Source organism: Macrobrachium nipponense, chromosome 4, assembly GCF_015104395.2.
Source record: "Macrobrachium nipponense isolate FS-2020 chromosome 4, ASM1510439v2, whole genome shotgun sequence".
NCBI lineage: Eukaryota > Metazoa > Arthropoda > Malacostraca > Decapoda > Palaemonidae > Macrobrachium > Macrobrachium nipponense.
This window is the reverse complement of record NC_061100.1, coordinates 141,658,805-141,678,004: the sequence shown is the minus strand read 5'-3', so window position 1 is coordinate 141,678,004 and position 19,200 is coordinate 141,658,805. Positions and strand designations below refer to the sequence as shown.

The 19,200-nt window shown below is 49.7% G+C and overlaps 1 protein-coding gene across 3 annotated transcripts in view; it reads right to left on the bottom strand.

The window, feature by feature from the left end:
* Positions 1-16,819, bottom strand: part of LOC135211243 (histidine protein methyltransferase 1 homolog) — a 198,408-nt gene extending 181,589 nt beyond the window's left edge. The window contains exon 1 of one of the 3 annotated variants that reach the window (XM_064244514.1): positions 16,738-16,819. The gene's annotated coding sequence lies outside the window, so the exon portion shown is untranslated. The remainder of the gene's footprint in view (positions 1-16,737) is intronic. The other 2 variants (XM_064244519.1, XM_064244521.1) reach the window with 2 other exon arrangements.
* Positions 16,820-19,200: the final 2,381 nt, after the last annotated feature.

The window sequence follows — 19,200 nt, the reverse complement described above, 5'->3', positions numbered from 1 at the left end:
CAGGCGAAAGTCAATTGCCTTCTAGAGACCGAGGTCCCTGAAGGCAAAACATCTCATGGTTGTTGAAGAATCTCAGCTAAGGAGAAACAACACTATGTACCGTTGAAGACGAAGGTAGATATTGAATGCAACCTACGTCTTCACAGACGAATCGAGAGAAGATTCTCAAGATTCATAACCTGTGCTTACAAATGACTGAAAACGCTAACCGCTATTTCATTGCTGTCCGGTGAGAAGTCGTAGTTGCAATGAAAGCGGGCGTTCTTCAGTAATGAAAACACAGGGGAAAGCCGCCTGAAGAACTGCTTCTCATGGGCTGAACATTTGGAAGTAGAGCTGTCAGGTCGGAGAGTGGCAATGTCTTCTGACACATCTCGTAATTCGGGTTGAACAATGAACAATTGTATACCTACGAATACGAGATATTTTGAAGACAAACTCAGATGTCTGCAAATCATTCGCATTATCGCAGTGCGATGCAGCGGGAGACTTGTACAGACTTCTGTTACCGTGCGGTAAACAGAAAGATGAAAGAGTCCAAGATATACTCTATTGAAAATTCTCGCAATGTCGAAGGCGATGGAATCTAGCGTCACAGCAGTAGATGGTCCTTCATTATTGCGAGAATCCCCATATCAGAGACCTAAGTCCATGATTGTTGGGCAGAGATACGGTTCGGTAGTCAATCAAACCAGGGGAGAGAGAGACATAACTGACCGTGCATCTCGGAGGCCCAGCTGATACTGAGCTGCTGTCAGGCAGTTCAATACGCAGTAGTTGAGCCTGAGCTCTCGCCGACTCGTCATCCTGAGTTGCCATGTAATCCATTATTCCATGAAGGAATGCGTTCGGCTAGAACTACCGAGCATAAAATATGCTCGAGCAATTATATTTAGGCGAAACGAATTTCGGTAAATATAAAAGTTGAAATGGTGTTGTCGTGACAAAACATAAGTACATAAAATTGAAACTGAAAACTCCTGGGAGGTTGCAGGCAACCCCGAGTTGCAGTTCAATTAGAATACTTCTCTTCTAAGTCGCAATCCGTAGATAAACTAGGATATGCGCCTACCCCTCGGACAATTCAACTGCTTAGTAGAATCATGTCGCGAGGTTAATATACGTAGTATATTTGTAGGATTCTGAACAACGATCTCCATCCTAAATTCTTTCCTTCAAGAAAACAAAATAAGGATTGGAGATCGACCACCTTCGATCTCTATCAAAGAGTGAAGGAGAAGTCTTCCCTCGAAGGAAAGCTTCAATGGTGAACAGAATACTAAGACGATAGTTCAAGCCAAACTGGATATTCCCGTCCGATCTTCTCTATTCCAGGTTGGTCGCCTACTGTAAGATAGTTGTTTCTTTCAGCAGCAGTCTTCTTCCCAATGCTAGAAATTCCAGAAATTCGAGCATAGGCGAGGTTCCCGATTATCATGTAACATCGGGGATTCTCGTCTCGCTCACTTTAGACGTGGTCTCGCCTAAGTGTTTGGAGATCGTAAAAAACTCGAACACTCTGAATGCGCTAGAAATTCCCTTAGAATTCTAAGCAGTCTGCGAAACCCCCACCGAATTCGTCAAAACGATTATCGGCTGGTGGTCCTCTCGATTCCCGTAGAAATCGAGAATGGGGTGGGCAGGATCCCTCCTCAACGACCGGGGCTTACGTCAGGTAGGACCCGAAGGTCCCCCGTAGCGCAGTCCCGAACGTGGGATCCTACAGAGAAATCTCTGTAGGATCCCTCCCTTTCCCATCGTAGCCGTAAGGAGAGATGAATGAGGGAGGAATTGGATACTCGCTCGCCTTCCCAGTGGAACTAGCAGTTAGAGAAGAATAGGAGCAGCCATCGCCTTGCGGCGATGGTCTCTCAGAGTCTGGGAAAAACGTATCGTCAGGAGAAAACGTTTTCCCGCGGAGGGTTACGAACTCTCACTGTAGGTAAGGGTCTGCCCGCCACTGTGAACGTCGTCTGGGTGGGGCTGATCGACACCTGACAGGGGAGAGCCGATACCGTCCTCCGACTCATTCCAGTCCTCGTCGAGGTCGAAACCTCTCAGGAGGACCGAAGGAGTATTTAAATACGGTGTCCGAAGACACGTAGAAACGCCGCTGTCGCAGTAGAGGAGGTGGAAGTAGCTTGATCGACCGGCCAGAACTGAGCGAGCCTTCTTGTCGGAGACGAGAGACTCTGGTTCGAGACAGAATCGGCAAGCTCCGATCGCGGCAGACCCACCGTCGGTTTGGGTTCCCTCTCGGGCCCCAAAACGACTCGAGCAGAGACGTGGGCTCTGCTGGTGGGAGCGGCAATCCTTCCGCAAGGTCATTATGCTGACGAATCAGCTTAATGACTTCTGCAATTTCCTCTGTATCTCGGGAGTAACCGCGTCTTGCGGAGTAGGACCGTCCAGTCCTTCCAACAAGAACAGATCCCGAGATACTCCTTCCGAAGGAGGAATAGCGGCAGACCCCTGACGGTCGCCTCCAGCTACTTGCACGTATGTCCTGGTCGGTCCTAGAACCGTGCCTGGTCCATACGGCGTCATAGCGGGATCGCGAGCGGCGCACCTCTCGCGATCACTCATAGGTACCCTCGCTCCTCCCGGTGTAGCCCGAGGAGGTTGAAGGTACAGGAGAGGCAGTACCTCCCCGACGCCCCCCCCTAGCTCGCTGGCAGGCCCAGCGTGCTTGGAGGGCTGCTGCTGATCGTCAACCCGTGGTGGCGACTCGAGCAGCAGGCCTAGCCTTGCCGCTCGCCTGGGTGGCGAGAGGCTCGGCTGAGAACGTCGACGCTGATCTCTAGCGTCAGGCGAGCTGTTGCTGGTTACCATCTTCGCCCCGGATCCCGATGGGAGCGGCGTCAGGTGACCTGCTAGGTTCGCTGTGCGCTGAGACCGGCGAGCGTCCTCTCGGCGCGTCGAGCCGCTGGTACCAGCCGTGGCTGGTACCGACGGCAGCGGGGACCCCATTCCTCGCCTCAACTCGTGGCTGGTCAGCGACCGTCACGTCAACCCGAGCAGCCAGCTGGTCGCTGCGAGAGCGTCCACTGGCCTGACGAGAGTCGTCTGCACGACTCCTCGCCAGTCTCTGCTCCGCGCTTCGGTCTTGACGGCGAGCGAGCTCGGGCGTCAAGACTTTGGCTGGACGGTCTCCCGCGCGGCAGACCGTCCACTCGGTACTTCTCGCTAACGAGAAGCCGAGGCGGATCCTGGTTTAGCGGCAGAACCGCTAGAACCAGGCGAGGAAGTGCCAGCCGAAGCTGGTACTCCTCTGGTCCCCGTCTTCTTCTCCTTGGTGAGAAGAAAAGACGGGCCCTGTTCCCGAGGGAGCAGGAGGACCAGCAGAAGAGCTCCCCGAATCGCCGGAGCGAGACGGGTCCCTTAGAAGTCCCGAAGGAGCCTTCTTAGGGGGGAAAACCCGGGTTACCAGCTGGTCGCTGCAAGAGCGGCCGCTGGCCTGGCAAGAGTCACCTGAGCGTCTCTCACCAGCCTTCTGCTCCGTGCCGCGTCTTGGCGCCGACGAACTCTGGCGCCGACACTTGGCTGCACGGTCTCCCGAGGGAGAACGTACACTCGGGATCCTCTCGCGAACGAGAGACCGAGCCGGAACCTGGCGTAGCGGCATCGCCGCTAGCACCAGCGAGGAAAGTACCAGAGACTAACCGATACTCCTCTGGTCCCCGTCTATCTCTTCCTTACGGAAGGGGAGACGGGCCCCGCTCCCGAAGGAGCAGGAGGACCAGCAGAAGGACCCCCCGTCCCACCGAGGTGGGAGGGGCGGGCCCTTAGAAGTTCCCGAAGGAGACTTCTTAGGGGGAAGGCAGCCTTCTTCTTCTTCGGCTTATGGGCCTTAGAAGTCGAAGGGGAAGAGGCAGCAGCAGACGATGAAGACGAAGATGACAGCTTCCTCTTTCTCCCTCTTCCTCGTCAGCTCACGCAGGACAGTCCGTCAGGATCCTCCATCCAGGCCGGAGCCGGGGCTATTGCCGAAAGCAACACGGCCCGACTGCACCTGCCGGAAGGACCTGGGACTGGGGAAGACACACCGTGGGCAGGACCAGCCATGGACAGGCACAGGAACCAGGAGCGACAGGAACAGCAACCAGATCCGGAGCGGCAGGAACAGCGGCAGCGGTAGACCCAGAGGGACAGCCAAGCCAACAGCGGGAATCACATCAGCGGCAGTACGGCTGGCCCAGCGATCGCCTCGTAGAATCATCGGCAGCCAGCGGAACCTGGGTCCTGGCGCCCGGTCCCGGGGCGAGCTGCTGGAACAGCGGAAGTCTGGGGCAGGCAACACGAAAAGAAAACAGGCGGCGGCGGCAACCCCACCTCGGTACGGCTGCGGCCCTAGTAGCGGCAGACGGCGTCCATCGACACAGCATGGGGAGTGTAGACCAGGAGGGGGGGGGGGGTAGCAGCATAAGCGGCCGTGGTAGTAGTGGAGACCGCCCCAGACCTCGCTAGACGCTGCAGCAGCCCGTGGATGCTAGGCACGCCCTGCCTCCGCGGTGGTCCATACCTGTCCAAGGTCGTCTCCCACGGATGTAGCACCTGCGGTAACATAGATAGATTAGTAAGTGAGGGGTTCCCTCACGCACGGGGGGAAGACATGCCCCACCCCCGAACGCAAGGAAGACCCAAATACAAAATACAACGAAGAGCTGAGCGGGGGGCAGGAAGGAAGAACTAAGAATCGGATACCAAGGAGTCGCGGGAGAGCTTTCCGACGACTTCCTGGCAGACCTTCGCTTCCCCTACCCCCGCACAGCAGTGAAAAGTAATATGAAAATTGAAACAGAATACTGCCCTTGCGATTCCTTCATAGAACTTAAAGGGAAAAGATTCAATTCCCGGGTAAGAACGGAAACTTGATCCAAATAATATGATGCTATCATAAAATATATATGAAAATGAAAAACGAATACTGCACTTGCGATTCATTTCCACATAAAAAAAAACGTAAGGATCAATTCCCGGGTAAGAACGAAAATTGATCCAAATTAAATTTAAATTTCATGGAAATAAATAAATGAAAATGAAAAGAATATTGCAATTGCGAATCCACTTTCATTGCATTCTATATACAAAATTAAAAAGGCTCGTGCCGAGCGCAAACACACTCTCCGGTAACGAACGCACAGGGCAAACATATAATGAAAAGAGTACTTACATTTTCAATTACACACTTTCGCCCAAAATAACCTGACTCGGTGCGATGCGCGCCCCGCCCTCGGCACCGAGGCATAATTCAAGGGTTCAATTCATGAAAAGAGAGGGAAATCGCCGCATCTACGGCGATAACTCCATGTTGGTTCATAATTAAGTAATGAAAATGAAAACAGTGTACTTACAGTTTCATTTTTCAAGTCAAACAAACCATTAGTAGAAAAACACAATATAAACAAAGCATACGACGATGAAGCGGGCAGAGAGCGATGACGAACACGTCCTTCACACCCGCGGCCGAAAGCAAAAGTGATTTGTTTACCTCCCAGTCGCGCGGCGCGCGACTGTCGGACAAGCAGTTAACTACCGTTCTCCCCACCCTTGTTCGAAGCTTACGACCGTTCCAGCTGCCGCTAGCTACTTCCTATTGTTAAAGGACCGATGTTTGTATTACGTATCGGAACAAACAGCTATATATCTATCTGTCAGGTAAGTTTCATGAACAATGAGGGATTAGCTATCACTCCTCAAACAATATCTCACCATTGCACTCACACCCTCAGCAAGAAGCACACATGGAGTGAGGACTTCCTCAGAATCACGGATTTTACCACATTTCTCGCTATTCACCCCGAGGCAGCGACGGCTCGGGGGAATTGGACAGCATAGGCTGAAAATCAAGGGTTTGTTGTGGATTCATCACAACACACACACTTATACAACCACAATTTAACAAAATAACACTAAAAGTAATAAGGAAAAGCCCACCGTGATTGAAAAATGAAGAAAACAGCGAACAACTGCCAGGTAGAGAGCGGTGTAAAAGCAAATTGGAATTTACACCTGGTCGGATGGACTTCCAACAACCCTACCAGTAGTCAACTACTGAACCACCTTGTTTGAAGATTTCAGTGGCCATGTCCAGGCTACGCCTCAATTAATTCCTATTGTAAAGGATCAACAATTTGTATATCGTGTAGGAACATCTTGAGTAATATGGTGAACAACTGAGTGGACTGGCCAACTCACAGACTACTGTGGTTTTGGCCACCTTCTGAAAAAATACTTGTTGGTGGTGATAGCAGGAGCACAAGACCTCTACTCTCCTTTCGAAGTAAGTATTTTCTCCAAAGTTAGAAACTAAGGCCATATTTTAAGATTTAAACAGAGGGTAATGAAAAGTGTAGCCAACGCAGTGCACACTACCCCAAAACGCTTTCGAAATTTTTACTTACATTCATAAATATTTCAAAAATTGACGCCATCTTGATGTTTGCGGAGTTGCTTGTGTCAGCAAAGTTCCCATTTCCTGTGCTAAATCCGCACACAATTGTACCCATAGACGTTGGGGCACTTTCCTTCATCACAACAATCGTAAACCCTGACCTCTAACAGTGCTATCTAAGGGGACTACTGCATTTTTTGCGGCATTTTGCGCTCTTCAACTGTTTATCAGTGTTGTCAATTGGTATGTGTTTACCCACCAAACTGGGTATAGACTTACACAAAACCGGGGAAATAAGTGAAATTAGCGTATCTATTTGTAGTATATATACATATTACAGCAATTTTATCATTACTGCATTACTATGACAACTAGAATTCATGGAAACAGTTTGTAAATGCATCAGCGATGTGTGAAGCTCCACTAGATTGGTAACGATGAGTCATTTTTCGTCGCGTCGTCTGCTCGTAAGTATACATCAGAAATATTTGTAATTTTTCGGGGTTAATTTGGTTGCAAAAAGGGATAATAGACATGAATTAAATTAACATTTTGAAGTAAAGTTAAACTAAATAATGAGTAAAGTAAACAATTAAGGGAATAAAGCTTTGTGCCCCATAATCAGTTTTGTCGTCTGCTGCTCGTAACAGTGTTTGCGGAGTGAGTGCTTAGGAGCCAGGAACAGCAACGTGATTCAAGTGCAATTTGGAGTGAATTAAGACCAAAATGTGTATAATTACAATCAAATAAGCACTGTGGAGTTTCAGTTGTGATGGCAGTACGGATAAAACCACCGATTACATGGTAAAAATGAATTCAGTTCAAACCATGACCCCAGGAATAAAAAGTTTTAATACTTTCACTAATGTAGGCAAAAAAATGTTGTTTTTATTGTGCTGGTTACAACTGCATCTTGAGCAAGATCAATAAAAGTTACATATACATGCTAACATTGTTCAAATGAGGGACTGCGGAAGTTAGAACGGCCCGCCACATGATTGCCCCAATATTGGATTTCAAATGACAATTTGTCGAAAATTGCATTTTTCCTAACTATACAAAACCTGAGGTCCTTTAACAATAGGAAGTAGCTAGCGGCAGCTGGAACGGTCGTAAGCTTCGAACAAGGGGAGAACGGTAGTTAACTGCTTGTCCGACAGTCCGCGCGCCGCGCGACTGGGAGGTAAACAAATCACTTTTGCTTTTGGCCCATGCAAAAATACGCAGAGTGAGGGGGGGTGGCATGAGGAGGGGACTATATGTAAAGGACCTCAGGTTTGTATAGTTAGGAAAAATGCAATTTTCGACAAATTGTCATTTGTTCGATACGTAATACAAACCATCGGTCCTTTAACAATAGGAAGACTCACTTCTTGGTGGGAGGAATCTGAGTCTTTTGATGAACAGACTGGTGTTATCGTCCATCCCTGGAATGCCTCCCTGGTCGTAAGAGCGAGGGAGGGAAATCCAAGCCTCTGTCCGATTGATCGGGGTGTGCACCGCAGGATCAATGGTCAGACCTCTGGGCCGAGTACTAAGAGAGAGGCAAGCGTATCTCTTCGTACCAGCAAGCAAGAACTTGTTCCTGTTTGCAAGAGGCAACATAAAGTATGGGTTGTCTCAAGCTGGCATCCACTTCCTCCCCCTTGTTGGAGGAAGTGGTGGTATACGCTCCTATCCCTAGTGAAAGGGTTAGGATGGTGCTCTGTTGAGTAGCTCACTGCAAATCTTGTCTTATCCAGCAGGGTGACGACCGTGTCCCCTCTAACCACCAGGTGAGAGGGGAAAAAGAAAAAGTGGGAATAGGAGCCAGTCACACTCTCATTCACCATCCATTCTTACGGTCACACCAGGACTCGATGCTGTTCAGCCTGCGAGGGTCTGGGTTCGCTACACAACGTGTTGAGCAGCCACCACGGGTCCCAAGGAAAAAGATCCAAGGACCTGTGGGCAATATCCCGAAGGTAGAAGGAAGGCATGTGGTCTGGTTGGACCAGACCCCTGCCTTCAGTACCTGCGCCAAGGAGAAGTTCTTGTGGACAAGGCAGCATCTCCTTCGCATCGAAGGCGGTGAAGTCCATTAGGGAGGGGATTGTGAACGACTCGAACCAATCGTCAGGGACCGAAGGGTTCTGAGTCTTCGCTACGAAGTTCGGTACGAAATCGAGCGTCACGGATCCCCATCCCCTGGGTGCCTGACTTCGCAGGAGAAGTCATGCAGTTCCTCAGAGGAAAAGAAGGAAATAGTCGCATGACCTATCCCTCTTCTCTACTTCGGTGATGTCCAGTACCCATACTGGTCTGTCCGTTAGCAAACGAAGTCTCTCGCATACCTCCTATCCCCATGCAGCGAAGTTCTCGGTAGTGGATAGGACACCGACACTCCATGGTGGTGTCAATGGTATGGGTACTGTGACAAGCTATTAAAACGAAGTAATGGTTGCTGTGTAACAACCGAACTAAGTCAACAGCGTAATTCGTAACTGACTCGGGCGCTCTGACAGCTGCCGACTGACTGCGTTCGGTAGGCGGCAGTTGTCAAAGCATCCGAGTAAGTCACGTGACCTCGCCTTTTAAAGGGTTATGCCGAGAGACCAAACAAATGATGTATTTGTTTGTCACCAATGCCGGACAGCGAGGTGATGATCTCTTAAGGCATGTACCCAACAGGCGAAAGTCAATTGCCTTCTAGAGACCGAGGTCCCTGAAGGTAAAACATCTCATGTTTGTTGAATCTCAGCTAAGGAGAAAACAACACTATGTACCGTTGAAGACGAAGGTAGATATTGAATGTCAACTAGTCTTCACATATGAATCGAGAGAAGGATCTCAAGATTCATAACCTGTGCTTACAAATGACTGAAAACGCTAACCGCTATTTCATTGCTGTCCGGTGAGAAGTCGTAGTTGCAATGAAAGCGGGGCGTTCTTCGGTAATGAAAACACAGGTGAAAGCCGCCTGAAGAACTGCTTCTCATGGGCTGAACATTTGGAGGTAGAGCTGTCAGGTCGGAGAGTAGCGATGTCTTCTGACACCTCTTGTAATTCGGGTTGAACAATGAACAATTGTACACCTACGAATACGAGATATTTTGAAGACAAACTCAGATGTCTGCAAAATCATTCGCATTATCGCAGTGCGATGCAGCGGGAGACTTGTACAGACTTCTGTTACCGTGCGGTAAACAGAAAGATGAAAGAGTCCAAGAGATATCTCTGTTGAAAATTCGCAATGTCGAAGGCGATGGAATCTAGCGTCACCGCAGTAGATGGTCCTTCATTATTGCGAGAATCCCCGTTAATCAGAGACCTAAGTCCATGATTGTTAGGCAGAGATACGGTTCGGTAGTCAATCAAGCAGGGAGAGAGAGACATACATGACCGTGAATCTCGGAGGCAGCTGATACTGAGCTGCTATGAGGCAGTTCAATACGCAGTGGTTGAGCCTGCTGACTCGTCATCCTGAGTTGCCAGGTAATCCATTATTCCACGAAGGAATGCGTTCGGCCAGAACTACCGAGCATAAAACATATGCTCGGGCAATTATATTTAGGCGAAACGAATTTCGGTAAATATAAAAGTTGAAATGGTGTTGTCGTGACAAAACATAAGTATATAAAATTGAAACTGAAAACTCCTGGGAGGTTGCAGGCAACCCCGAGTTGCAGTTCAATTAGAATACTTCTCGTCTAAGTCGCAATCCGTAGAATAACTAGGATATGCGCCTACCCCTCGGACAATTCAACTGCTTAGCAGAATCATGTCGCGAGGTTAATATACGAGATATTTGTAGGATTCTGAAACAACGATCTCCATCCTAAATTCTTTCCTTCAAGAAAACAAAATAAGGATTGGAGATCGACCACCTTCGTTCTCTATTAAAGAGAGTGAAGGAGAAGTCTTCCTCGAAGGAAAGCTTCAATGGTGAACAGAATACTAAGACGATAGTTCAAGCCAAACTGGATATTCCCGTCCGATCTCCTCTATTCCAGGTTGGTCGCCTACTGTGAGATAGTTTCTTTCAGCAGCAGTCTTCTTCACAATGCTAGAATTCCAGGAATTCGAGCATAGGCGAGGTTCCCGATTATCGTGTAACATATCGGGGATTCTCGTCTCGCTCGCTTTGGACCGTGGTCTCGGCGTAAGTGTTGAAGATCGTAAAAAACTCGAAACACTCTGAATGCGCTAGAAATTCCGTAGAATTCTAAGCAGTCTGCGAAACCCCACCGAATTCGTCAAACGATATCGGCTGGTGGTCTTCTCGATTTCCCGTAGAAATCGAGAATGGAGCAGGATTCCTCCTCAACGACCGGGGCTTACGTCAGGTAGGACCCGAAGGTCCCCCCCGGTAGCGCAGTCCCGAACGTGGGATCCTACAAAGAAATCTCTGTAGGATCCTTCCCCTTTCCCTCGTAGCCGTAAGGAGAGAGGGAATGGGGAAGGAATTGGATACTCGCTCGCCTTCCCAGTGGAACTAGCAGTTGGAGAAGAGTAGGAGCAGCCATCGCCTTGCGGCGATGGCCTCTCAGAGTCTGGGAAAACGTATCGTCAGGAGAAAACGTTTTCCCGCGGAGGGTTACGAACTCTCACTGTAGGTAAGGGTCTGCCGCCACTGTGAACGTCGTCTGGGTGGGGCTGATCGACACCTGACAGGAGAGAGCCGAACCGTCCTACGACTCATTCCAGTCCTCGTCGAGGTCGAAACCTCTCAGGAGGACCGAAGGAGTATTTAAATACGGTGTCCGAAGACACGTAGAAAACGCCGCTGTCGCAGTAGAGGAGGTGGGAAGTAGCTTGATCGACCGGCCAGAACTGAGAGAGCCTTCTTGTCCGGAGACGAGAGACACTGGTTCGAGACAGAATCGGCAAGCTCCGATCGCGGCCGACCCACCGTCGGTTTGGGTTCCCTCTCGGGCCCCAAAACGACTCGAGCAGAGACGTGGGCTCTGCTGGTGGGAGCGGCAATCCTTCCGCAGGGTCATTATGCTGACGAATCAGCTTAATGACTTCTGCAAATTCCTCTGTATCTCGGGAGTAACCGCGTCTTGCGGAGTAGGACCGTCCAGTCCCTCCAACAAGAATAGATCCCTAGATACTCCTCCTTCAGAAGGAGGAAGAGCGGCAGACCCCTGACGGTCGCCTCCAGCTAATTGCGCGTATGTCCTGGTCGGGTCCCCTAGAACCGTGCCTGGTCCATACGGCGTCATAGCGGGGCTCCGCGAGCGGCGCACCTCTCGCGATCACTCATAGGTACCGGGCCTCGCTCCTCCCGGCGTAGCCCGAGGAGGTTGAGGGTACAGGAGAGGCAGACCTGACGCTCCCCCCTAGCTCGCTGGCAGGACCAGCGTGCTTGGAGGGCTGCCTGCCGATCGTCAACGCGGCCTGGTGGCGATCGAGCAGCATGCCTAGCCTTGCCGCTCGCCTGAGGCGAGAGGCTTGGCTGAGAACGTCGACGCTGATCTCTAGCGTCAGGCGAGCTGTTGCTGGTTACCAGTCTCCGCCCGGGTTCCCGATGGAGCGGCGTCAGGTGACCTGCTAGGCTCGCTGTTCACGGTGAGACCGGCGAGCGTCCTCTCGGCGCGTCGAGCCGCTGGTACCAGCCGTGGCTGGTACCGACGGCCGCGGGGACCCCTTCCTCGCCTCAACCCGTTATGGGAGAGGCCGACCTGACGCTCCCCCCTCGCTCGCTGGCAGGACCAGCGTGCGTGGAGGGCTGCTGCTGATCGTCAACCCGCGGTGACGGTCGAGCAGCAGGCCTAGCCTTACGCTCGCCTGGGGCGATTGGCTCGGCTGAGAACGTCGAGACCGATCTCTAGCGTCAGGCGAGCTGCCGCTGGCGTCAACCGTCTCCGCCCGGTCCCCATCGGGAGCGGCGGACGGGTGACCTGCTAGGCTCTGTGTCGCGTCGAGACCGGCCAGCGTCCTCTCGCCGCGTCAAGTCGCTGGTACCAGCCGTGGCTGGTACCGGCGGCCGCGGGGACTCCTTCCTCGCCTCAACCCGTGGCTGATCAGCGACCGTCACGTTAGCCCGAGCAGCCAGTTGATCGCTGCGAGAGCGTCCACTGGCCTGGCGAGAGTTGTGTGCACGACTCTCGCCAGTCTTCTGCTCCGCGCCGCTGTCTTGACGGCGAGCGAGCTCGGGCGTCAAAACTTTGGCTGGACGGTCTTCTTGGAAGAGCGTCCACTCGGTGCTTCTCGCGAACGAGAAGCGGACCGAGACGGAACCTGGTTTAGCGGCAGGAACCCGCTAGCACCAGGTGAGGACGCACCAGCCGAGGCTGGTGCCCTCTGGTCCCCGTCGACTTCTTCTTTGCAGAAGAAGCGACGGGCCCCGTTCCCGAAGGAACAGGAGGTGGACCAGCAGAAGAGCTCCCCACCAGCTCGCCTGAGCGAGCCGGGCCCTTAGAAGATCCCGAAGGAGTCTTCTTAGGGGGGAAGGAGGCAACCTTCTTCTTCTTCGGCTGTTTGGCCTTAGAAGTCGAAGGGGAAGGAGAGGCAGCGGACGACGAAGAAGACGACGACGACACCTTCTTCCTCTTCCTCTTCTTCTTCGCCAGGCTCCGCAGGACAGACGTCAGGTCTTCCATCCAGGAGGGAGCCGGGGCAGTTGCCGAAGCAACAGGGCCCGACTGCACCTGTCCGGAAAGACCTGAGACTGTGACAGCATCACCAACAGCAGGAACAACAGGAACAGGTCCAGGAACAGCAGGAACATCTGAAAGTGAATGAGCAGCAGGCACCTGATCTGAAAGGGGAATGAGCGGCTGGGACAGCAACAGGTACGGCAGGCACGGCAGGTACCACAGGAGAGACAGGCGTCCTGTCGGCAGCTACCGTCATCCTCGGCACTGGCGGCAGGTCCAGGGGGGTACTCTTGGGCAGCGGCAGTCCGGGGTCGGCAATACAAAGAACCCAGGTGGCGGTGGCACCGTCCTGATTGGCACGGCAGGAATTGGTTCTGGATGCAGCCGTGGGTGTACCGACATGACATGTGGTGTGTACACCAGGTGCGGGTGACATCTCATATGCTGGTGTCGAGATTGTGGTTGTTTGTAGTGGTTACCGTATCATGAGTGACCACTGCCGACCCCGGCCAACCGCTGAATCAAACCCCTGCAGTCCCAGCGACTCCCACACCTGTTTCCAGGTCGTCCTCGCTGATGGCAAACAATCGGAAGCAACAGTCGGGTTAGTTAGAGGGGCTTCCTCGCGCCTGGGGGGAGAGAAAACCCCACCCAATAGCGGACGGAAGACCCCGAGTACAACTGGACGTCCGTTACCAAAGGAGTCACTGGACTTTCCGATGACTTCTTGTGTCCTCGTACAGCACCCCACTGCGCCTCTGACGAATGCATACACGTTACACAGGGCTCGTTGCGGGAGCACTCTCGCCCCCGACAACGAGTACAAACCTCGTGAGGATCTACATCTACATCCAAGGTCGTCTCCCACGGATGTAGCACCTGCGGTAACATAGATAGATTAGTAAGAGGGGTTCCCTCACGCACGGGGGGAAGACATGCCCCACCCCCCGAACGCAAGGAAGACCCCAAATACAAAATACAACGAAGAAGCTGAGCGGGGGGCGGGAAGGAAGACGAAGAATCGGCTACCAAGGGAGTCGCGGGAGAGCTTTCCGACGACTTCCTTGGCAGAACCTTCGCTTCCCCCACCCCCGCACAGCAGTGAAAGTAATATGAAAATGAAACAGAATACTGCCCTTGCGAGTTCACTTCATAGAACTTAAAGGAGAAAAGATCAATTCCCGGGTAAGAACGGAAACTTGATCTAATAATATGATGCTATCATAAAATATATATGAAAATGAAACAGAATACTGCACTTGCGATTTCATTTCACATAAAAATCGTAAGGATCAATTCCCGGGTAAGAACGAAAATTGATCCAGATTAAATTTCATGCAATCAATAAATGAAAATGAAAAGAATATTGCAATTGCGAATCCACTTTCATTGCATTCTATTATACAAAATTAAAAGTTCGTGCCGAGCGCAGTCACACTCTCGGTAACGAACGCACAGGGCAAAATATAATGAAAAAAGTACTTACATTTTTCAATTACACCCTTCGCCCAAATACATGACTCGGCGCGAGCGCGCCCGCCCTCGGCACCGAGACATAATTCAATGGGTTCATAATTAAGTAATGAAAATGAAAACAGTGTACTTACAATTTGTTCATTTTTCAAGTCAAACAAACCATTAGTAGAAAACACAATATAAACAAAGCATACGACGATGAAGCGGGCAGAGAGCGATGACGAACACGTCCTTCACACCCGCGGCCGAAAGCAAAAGTGATTTGTTTACCTCCCAGTCGCGGCGCGCGACTGTCGGACAAGCAGTTAACTACCGTTCTCCCCTTGTTCGAAGCTTACGACCGTTCAGCTGCCGCTAGCTACTTCCTATTGTTAAAGGACCGATGGTTTGTATTACGTATCGGAACAAACTGCCTTGAAAACCTATTTTACGAAGAGCTCACATGCTTATTTTAGTTCGTATGTGGCTTTCATATATCACATTATGTTGATGAAACTTCAATCTTTAGAATGGGTTTAAAGTTGTGATTGTATTCTTGTTTCACCAATTAAATATCAAGTGAATAAGGCCTGGCCAGCACGATGACGATGGATCGTCTGTGGTTGTTTACCCTATTGATAAAAATTACATAGGCTATACTAGTATAAGTAGGTACTACGCAATTGGAAGTGTCCAATTGCCATGGAAGATTCACTGTTAGGATTCGGAGGGATGCCACATAGGACTCAACACTGCCTTGAACACTTAGCTATTTTACTTCACAACCTTATTGGTACCTATAGCTAGTTTGTATGACAATTTCCAAAAAGGGAAACAACGGAGTGGGCTAGCTGATCCAGTCTTGCCCACTTGCTATTCCACCCTCTGAAAAAGTACTTTAACGCGTCCTGACACCGGAGATGGGCACCAGTCATGAGTCATCGGTGGTGGGAGCAACACCTCAAGACCTCTAGCCTAACCCTGCTACTACTATAAACATCCGATCCTTCCGTCGAATCTGTTATTCATTTCCACTACCTTGGTTTGTTTGTTTGTTTATATGGTGTTTTTACGTTGCACGGAACCAGCGGTTAGGTATTCAGCAACGGGACCAACATCTTTACGTGACTTCCGAACCACGTCGAGAGTGAACTTCTATCACCAGAGATACCTACACATAGCCTATCTCACTCCTCAATGGAATGGCCGAGAATTGAACCCGGGTAATGCTAAGCCCTTACCTATTCCTACGGTAAAGTATACTATGGCAGTTGACGTTTTCCTACGTTATTTTACTTACTGAACAAGAATTTAAAGTACCTACCTAATATTTATTCGGACAACTGTAATTAACCCCCAGGGGCCAGTACTAAATACGGCGAAATACATCGGACGCCCCAGCCCCAATCCCTAGTGGATGTCGTATCCGCGGTTACGTTCCTTGCAGTCAATGCGGAACTATTCTTTAGAATTACCCTGCAAGAAACGTAACCGCAAATACGACATCCACTAGGGATTAGGGTAATTCTAAAGAATAACTCCGCACAGACTGCAAGGAACGTAACAGCGAATACGACATCCACTAGGATTGGGGTGTCCAATGTATTTCGCCGTGTTTAGTATTGGCCCCTGGAGGTTAATTACAGTCGACCGCCCAAAATTAACGGTAAATTCTTAATAAGCAACCCGAATACTATAGGAAACTGTAATTTCCAAAGAAATACCCGACGCGGAGTTATTATTAAGATTTACCGGGATTAGGGCGTCCAATTGTACCTAATTTCCCACCGTTTGTTTAGTACTGGCCCCTGGGGGTTAATTACAGTTGCCCGAATAAATATTACTTTAAATTATTGTTCAGTTAGTAAAATAACGTAGGAAAACGTCAACTGCCATAGTCTACTTTACCGCGGAATGAGGGCTTAGAATTACCTCGAACCCGCGACCACCGAGGTGGGACGCTAATACCATACTAACCACGCCGCTGAGGCGCTCCACTACCTAGGTAACCCAGCTATGGGTACTACTTAGGCACGCGATATCATAAAAACTACCACCAAACAATATCTCACCAATTGTAGGACCGGACGCCTTGTAAACATGTGCGTTGTCAATGGAAACACCAGCAGAGAATTCATACATACTAGCTGTCGTTTGTTTGCATAATTGTTGCTAAGCATATATTTGGTGGGAATTATCATAACATCTTGCCAAGGAAAGCCTAAATATCTATATCTCAAAATTAAAATTCCCTGTCTCTGTTCCTTAAATTAACCAAACATCCTTACAAAAACCAAAAATTACCTAAACAGAAGGTTGATAAGGCCCGATTTGTAACCCAAAACAAATAAAAGTATTCAATTCCGGCCGTTGGCGTTCCTATCATGTGTTCAAACGTAGTAATGTTTCTGCATTATTTTGAAATGAAGGGTTATATTATTTTGTCTCCTGTTGCCAGATTATGAATGTATTTTGTGACTATTCCTCAGAATTACGTACATCTCTATTCTACTAAGTTTAAGTAAAATTATGGGAAAATTCTAAGGATGGTTTTGTGAAACTAGAATAGAAATGTTACTTAATTTAGCCGCGAAAGATGGTATTCAAGAGAAAACCAACAGAATATTAATATACATAATAATTTATATACATAATAATTTATAATATTATGTTATATTTAGAAAAGGATAGATTACTCTGTCTTTAGCTGCTTTTGACATGAAATGCTCCTTTCCATTGCAAAGAAACGGGAGAAAATAATTCAAAAAACGCATTTCGGAATAGGATGTCTCATCGGGATGTTGCTTTTAATAATATTGGCTGTTCTGATGGCCTAATTATTCCGGCTCCCACTGCTAGGGCACTTCTAATTCGAAAACTATTGGAAATTTGTTAAAGCTTTGCCATAGAACATGATATAATATACCAGCAAATCTGTTTGCACATTGATTCCTTCATGTAACAAATAGGAATGCCCAAAATTTCATTAACAAAGATGACTTCTTACAATTTGTAAATTCATTCTTGCTCCTGGGCCACATAGTTACAAGTAACTATAAGGACGACATTTCCACCGAAATGTCCATCCTCCCAATGCACTATATACCTCTTTTTTACATGTACCAAATGTAACACAGTTGCGGCCTTTCCGCCTATATGTGCACCATAAATTTACACATCCTGTAATTTAATTATATGTAAATTTGTAGGTGCGAGAAAGCATAATCACAGAGGGGGTCGGCTCCCTTTTTTTGTATGCACGCGTGATGGACACTACAATTCCGTCCACACAGCCTCCTTAAATATGTCCGTTTCTGACCAATAAATTACGGGCTGCTCGGTGAGTAAGAGCCCGTGCTGACACAAGGTCAGCTTAATCAAAAACAACAACAACCAATAAATCAGTAAGCAATTTTCCTTGTCTCAGTCCAGTCATCACAGCCATTAAGGGACTAATAAATGCCACTCACCTTCAGAGACCTTTAGAGGACTTATTACGGCGCCTTAGTTTAGGTCTCTGAAAACTCCTATCTGCAGTCAACCAGAATGCCATTAGCGGACTCAAAATGGCACATCCCTACAGGAGTGTTTTGGCATTTTGTCATACAGTATGGCCCGCCATTAACAACATCCGTCGACTGTAGTAAAGTGAGATGGCGGACTTGGAGAAATCAAGTTAAGAATGGGAGCTTACCGGCAATGTCTCTCCCCGCCCCCCAACATAGTTCCTCAACACCCTGACCCACATCACGATCCATGCCCTTGTGAGCCGAACCGCCGGTGCGCCACCTAAGTCCCCCAGCAGAACATTACAACCTGGCTCCAATGCACGGGTATTGAAGATCACCAGAGAGGGCGCCAAGTCGGTCCTGGTTGCCGTCAGCTCTCCTGGAAGACATATTCGACCATCTCACCCCCATGGAGGTCCACCCTATCCAGAGAGATCCCCTTCGATGACATCAAGATGCAACTGATCCGGATCCCTCTCCCGGTTCCCGAGAGAGCCACCCAAATTTTCGACCTGATGGTCAATCCCATGACTACCGAGGACCCGAGGTTAGCCTGGCACAAGCTACAGGCCCTGGTATTGCTGCCTGAGAGGGATTCCCAGGGGCGCAGGAAGGGGGGTAAGTATCCTGAGGCAAATCTTCTTCAACCAACCTCACCCCTTCAAGTACTCAGCCAAATTGAGGACGCCGATGGACATGGGAGATGGAGAGCCTGGTAGAATGAGCGCACAAGCTCCACAATGCCACCCGTGCTGTGAAACTCACTTCCCCGGCGTCGGCCAACAGCCTGCAGCAGGAAGACCCTGAGGAGGTGGAGATCAACACAGCCCTCCAGAGGAGGGGACCCCCGCAGCCCCGCCAGAATATCGGCTGCTGTATCTTCCACAAGAGATACAGAAAAAAAGGCAAGGAAGTGTGTGTGTCCCTGCTCCCTCATGCCTCCAAGAAACGAGGAAGGTGGCACCCATAAACCACTCTCCATTGGCGGCGGCAGTAGCCAGATCTCACCCCAGAGATGGGTTCTACGTCAAAGGCACAATCTCTGGCCACAGGACGCTGGTCGACACTGGGGCCATACAATCGGTATTCCCACCGTTAGCAGAGGAATGCAACGCGCCCCTGATGCCCCAACCGCCCTCTTAGCCACCAATGGGACCCCATTCACTCCTATGGCACCAAGACCCGACCATCGCATTCCTGGGTTGGACCTACACCTGGCCCTTTCCTTTCTCATCGTGTATGTCAGAACTCCCCTCCT